This window comes from Delphinus delphis, chromosome 11 (genome assembly GCF_949987515.2).
Source record: "Delphinus delphis chromosome 11, mDelDel1.2, whole genome shotgun sequence".
NCBI lineage: Eukaryota > Metazoa > Chordata > Mammalia > Artiodactyla > Delphinidae > Delphinus > Delphinus delphis.
Window position 1 is genome coordinate 92,958,745 of NC_082693.1, and position 5,654 is coordinate 92,964,398.

The 5,654-nt window shown below is 50.5% G+C and overlaps 1 pseudogene; it reads right to left on the bottom strand.

Annotated features, from left to right (window-relative positions):
* Nucleotides 1–3,105: 3,105 nt before the first annotated feature.
* On the bottom strand, nucleotides 3,106–4,643 carry LOC132434087 (activating signal cointegrator 1 complex subunit 2 pseudogene; annotated as a pseudogene).
* Between the last annotated feature and the right edge of the window lie 1,011 nt (nucleotides 4,644–5,654).

Genomic DNA, 5,654 nt, shown 5'->3' on the forward strand with positions numbered 1-5,654 from the left:
AGGACACCCAGACCACTAAAGTCAGAGGCAAGAATGATTGTATGGGTTTCTGTGTACCCTCGTGTGCTCCACAGCTTGTCCTGAGGGTTCCAGCTTATTCTTACTCTCCCACACTTTACATCCATCTTCCTGCCCAAATACTTTCTTGCAGACATCAGCATCAGACATAAGACAACACTTGACGGAGACTGCTTAACTAGCCCCCACAACTGCAGAAAGTCAGAGTCCTGTAAGAAACCCTTATATGCACCGTGTGATCCAGTAAGCCTACCTCTGGGTATATATCAGAAGGAAATGAAATCAGTATGTCAGAGAAAGAGATCGCTTTGTGATACGTCCCATGTTCAGTGCACCGTTATTCACAATGGCCAAGATATGGAAACAACCGAAGTGTTCATCAACAGGACTTCCCTGGTGGCACAGTGGTTAAGAATCCACCTGCCAATGCAGGGGACATGGGTTCAAGCCCTGGTCCAGGAAGATCCCACATGCCGCGGAGCAACTAAGCCCGTGTGCCACACCACTGAGCCTGTGCTCTAGAGCCCGTGAGCCACAACTAATGAGCCCACGTGCCACAACTACTGAAGCCCATGTACCTAAAGCCCGTGCTCCGCAACAAGAGAAGCCACCGCAGTGAGAAGCCCATGCACCACAACAAAGAGTAGCCCCTGCTCGCCACAACTAGAGAAAGCCCACGCTCAGCAATGAAGACCCAACACAGCCAAAAATAAATACATTGATTAATTAAATAAAATTTTTTTAAAAAGGGGGCTTCCCTGGTGGCGCAGTGGTTGAGAGTCCGCCTGCCGATGCAGGGGACACGGGTTCGTGCCCGGGTCCGGGAAGATCCCACATGCCGCGGAGCGGCTGGGCCCGTGAGCCATGGCCGCTGAGCCTGCGCGTCCGGAGCCTGTGCTCCGCAACGGGAGAGGCCACAGCAGTGAGAGGCCCGCGTACCACAAAAAAAAAAAAAAAAAAAAAAAAAAAAAAAAAATACTGTATTGGAGACTTGAAATTTGCTAAGAGTAGATCTTAAGAGTTCTTACCATTCAAAAGTTGACTCTGTGAGGTGACAGATGTGTTAACTTGATTGTAGTCATCATTTTACAATGTATATGTATATCAAGTCATCATGTTGTATATTATAAATAAATACAATTGTATTTGTGAATTATACCGCAATAAAGCTGGAAAAAAGAGAAGTCCTTATATGAAATGTATATATCGTAGATGCTCGACTCGTGGTTGAACCCTGACTAATGCATCCCTGAAGTGTTACTCTCCTCCTTCATCTTTCCAAGAATATTAGTAAAATTTTAACGTTCTTTCTGCTTTGTGTGAGATGTATCTGTTTCTTGGGGATATGATGAAGGCTGAGCCCTGATTGATCCTCGTATCCACAGACAGTTGGATATTGATTTCCAGTGGGTTCAAGCTAAGTCATCAGGATTTGAGTCAGATCCCTGCTTTCACCTAGACCACCACATCGATAGATAATTCATGTGCTAAAGACAAAATTGTAGTGGAAACTGGGCATATTTAGAACTTATTGATTATTTAAAACAATAGAAAGCAAATTTGTGGAATATAGCTAAAACAGTACTTAAGAGAAAATTTGTGTCGTATGCATGTATTAGAAAAGAAAAAAATGGATATTTGAAGCTTAAGTGGTCAGGTCAAGAAAAGGGAATAGCAAAAGGATTAACGTCGAAACCTAGTACTTTGAAGCAGATGAAGCTGAAAGAGCTCTGCAAAAAAAGAGAAAGCAAAAATACATTATGAATAAAATGGGATCATAACTATAGACACTGTAAAAAGTCTCCATACCTTTATAGAGGTGTAAAAAGTCAGAAGAGAATACTGTGAACACACTTATGCCAATAAATCTGAAAAATTAGGCAGAAAGAACAACTTTCTAGAAAAAAAATAGCAATGATACCAAAAGAAATAGAACAGGGACTTCCCTGGTGGCTCAGTGGTTAAGAATCCCAGCCTGCCAATGCAGGGGACATGGGTTCGAGCCCTGGTCCGGGAAGATCCCACATGCCGCAGAGCAACTAAGTCTGTGCACCACAGCTACTGAAGCCCGCGCACCTAGAGCCCGTGCTCCCCAACAAGAGAAGCCACGGCAGTGAGAAGCCCGCGCACCACAACGAAGAGTAGCGGCCGCTCACCACAACTAGGGAAAGTCTGCACGCAGCAACAAAGACCCAACGCAGCCAAAATAAATAAATAAATAAATAGATAGATAGATAGATGGATAGATTTATTAAAAAAAAAAAAGAAATAGAACATATGAGTTAACCCTAAACCATTAAAGAAATGCAATTATTAGTTAAAATGTCCACATAAACAACCATATCATGTTACCAGCCCAGGAGGTTTTATGCTGAGTTCAATCAACCCTATAAGGATCAGAACTAAAGTTTCTCAAGAAATAGGAAAAACGTAAACCTCCTCCAATTGATTTTGGGCAGTTACAATAATCTTGATTTTTTTTTTTGAAAGGGTCAAAAACTTTATTTGCAGGGCTTTTGTGTGTTTTTTGTTTTTGAATACACAGGTTTCCTGCCGTCCAGGGAGAAAGGGATGTGCTGTCCGGCTGCACGAGGTTTGGGGACTGGCCTTGGGGCTCCAACCCCGTCCCTTGCACCTGCGCGCTGGCCGCACGGTTCCTCCGCTGTGGATAAAGGCACTGTGTGTTCTGCAGGAAGGCGCTCACGGCCGGCTGGCAGACGATGAGGCGGCCTTCTCAGGGGCTGCGAAGTTGAGGCTGTCGAGGGGTGGACTTGAACTTGTGGCCTGGCAGGGGGCCAACTGGCGAGGAAGCCCCAGGCTATGGTACCTCAGCCTGGCAGGTCCGGCTGGCCCTGGCGCAGCGGCCTCAGGTTGGAATCCTGCCTTAGCTTCTTTTGCGGTCAGCCATGGCTCTCCGGTTGTGGTTGGCTCGTGTGGCTTGCTGGCTTCTTTCCTCCTGCGCTCCTGTGTTGTCTCCCAGCTCTGCCCGTGGCCCCGGGGGCTGCCAGCCACTGCCACTGAGCTGTCATGCCGGTACCCCTTCCTGACCAGGAAGGCCATGCACCTGGCTTCTGCTTTTTCCCGCAGCACTGCAGGGTCCTGCACAAGATGGTCGGGCTTGGGGTCCTCGTCCTCCTCTTTGGTTCTCAGCACCTGAGGGATGGTGCACTTCGGTTCTCCGCACCTGAGGGATGGTGCACTTTGGTTCTCCGCACCTGAGGGATGGTGCACTTTGGTTCTCAGCACCTGAGGGATGGTGAAGGGCCTGTCGCTGCCTTCCTCCTGCCCTTGTGTACCCGGCTCAGGTCCACTGAGTCCCTGCTGAACACGTCCAACTCAACATTCTGGGAGATGTTGTGACGAGACGTCAGCAGGGGCGCCGGGTCTGGCTTCACCTGTCTGTCTAGGCCGTGGTCCAGCTGGCCGAGGGCAGGGGCCAGCCGCCCCTCCAGGATGTTGTTGATCACCTGTGCCGCGTCATAGCTGTAGTGCTCCAGGCAGGCCACGATGAAGCCCTCGCCGAGGTCTGGCAGCAGGTCCTTCACCTGGGAGATGAGTGAGTCCAGCTCCACGCCGCACGCGGCGGGGCCTGGAGCAGCCGCTGCCCCCAGGCACTCCTCTTCCTCCGAGTCCTGGGGAAGCGATGACGGTCTGCTGACTGCCTCTGCCGCCTCCACGACCCCGTTAGGATTCTCAGCCACCGGTGGGTCTTTGGCATCGGTGGCTTTCCTTCGGTCCACCCCTTCCCATGCACTCTCGACTGCCTGGAGGTTGTAGGCGGTCCGAGACTCATCCAAGGCTGAGGACTGCTGCAACAGGCTGACGTCATCGGCCACAGGGAAGAGTGCATCAGAGTCTCAGAGAAACCTCTTCTCCTGCAGCAAGGAGCTGAAGATCTGAAGGAACTCTTCAGTGAAGCCCTGAACGTTGTCACAGCTGCTTTCTAGGACTGGGAGAAGGCAGATCTGCTTCAGGAGGATGTGAAAAATCTCCAGTAGCTTCTTCCTGGAATGAGAGAGCCTCTGCCACAGGTCACCTAGCAGCTCGCTATCATCAAGCCTCCTCTTCTTAATTGCAGACTCCAGTTCGGGAATTGCTATTTCATAAAAGGAAGCTAGCCTGTAACAGAAGTCGTGTTTCTGGAAGGTTGGGCAAGCCAAAGGGAAGATATTCGGAAAGGCCCAGAGTGTGGTGCAGGTATCACAAAGGTAGAGAACGATGTCCTTTAATTCCAGGAGAGGCACGTCGCTGGGGGTCAGCCAGCCCCTCTCCTCAAGCTTCTGGGGTGTGGTGCAGGCCCCGTCCCCTTGCAAACCACAGTGCTGGAGGATATTGCTGGAGACCTGAAGGATGGTGGGCATGCTTTCATCCAGGTCATTATAGTAACTTGGCTGTTGGATAAAGATGTTTCCTATCATCTTCTGCAGCAGCGGGGAGTTGCCTTTTCCAAAGAGCACGCAGAGGTCCAGGATCTTTGGGATGTCAAACTGGAAGTTGTTGTAGAGGATTTATCCAAAAGCAGAGGGGGAAATGAAGTGATCTTTGGATTCCTTGCGAGTGGACACGCGAAGGAAGGCGAGAAAAACACTTCGGCGGAGGTGCTTCTCCATGTCAACGACCTCAGGGGCTGAGGCCACCCGCTGGTCGAACTTTCGGGGGACACAGTGCAGGTAGGAGTCCAGGCACTTCTGCAGGGTCTCGTCGAAGACAACCTGGCACCAGAATTTATCGTGAGGCAGGGCCAGGAGCCAGTCGAGGTCATTGGCTACGAAGGTGGTGCGTTCCAAGTACTCCTCCACTAGGGTGGGAATGTTGTCTTTAGGGGGCGGTTTGTATAACGCAAGATACCGGTCTGCCTTCTGCTCAGGGTGTTTGTTCACCAAGAAGAGAAGATGAGCTCAGTTTTCTCCTCTGACTACATAAGGGCTGCTTTCTCCGCGGGGTGGTGGTGGTGGTGGTGGTGGTGGTTGTGATAAAAGGAAGACGGCCGGGCTGCGTCTCAGCTGTTGTCAACCACAGTCCACCCACTTCCAGGTCAGCGCTGGTGAAGTCCTCAGCTTGCCTGTCTTCAGGTCCTTGTGGGTGACCTGGAGTTGATCCAGGGGCAGGGCTGGCACTGTGCTACATTGACCCTCCCCGGCGGCTCCACTGCCGGTGCCGTACTGCCTACGCCGCCGCCATGGTCCACGGTGACAGCTCCCACAGCGCCGGCACTTCCGCGGTCCACAAGAATCTTGATTTTAAAACTGAATACAAAGAACATGAGAAGGAAAAATTATAGCCATATTTATTTATAAACATAGATGCAAAAAATCATAATTAAACAGTTAGCAAACAAATATTCAAGCCAAGGAAGCCTTAAAGAATACAGGACTTGTAATTTTTTATTTATTTATTTTTTTTTTTGCGGTACGCGGGCCTCTCACTGCTGTGGCCTCTCCCATTGCGGAGCACAGGCTCCGGACGCGCAGGCTCAGCGGCCATGGCTCACGGGCCCAGCCGCTCCGCGGCATGCGGGACCCTCCCGGACCGGGGCACGAACCCGTGTCCCCTGCGTCGGCAGGCGGATTCTCAACCACTGCGCCACCAGGGAAGCCCAGGACTTGTAATTTTTATTTCCCTGTCTTAGAAGAATT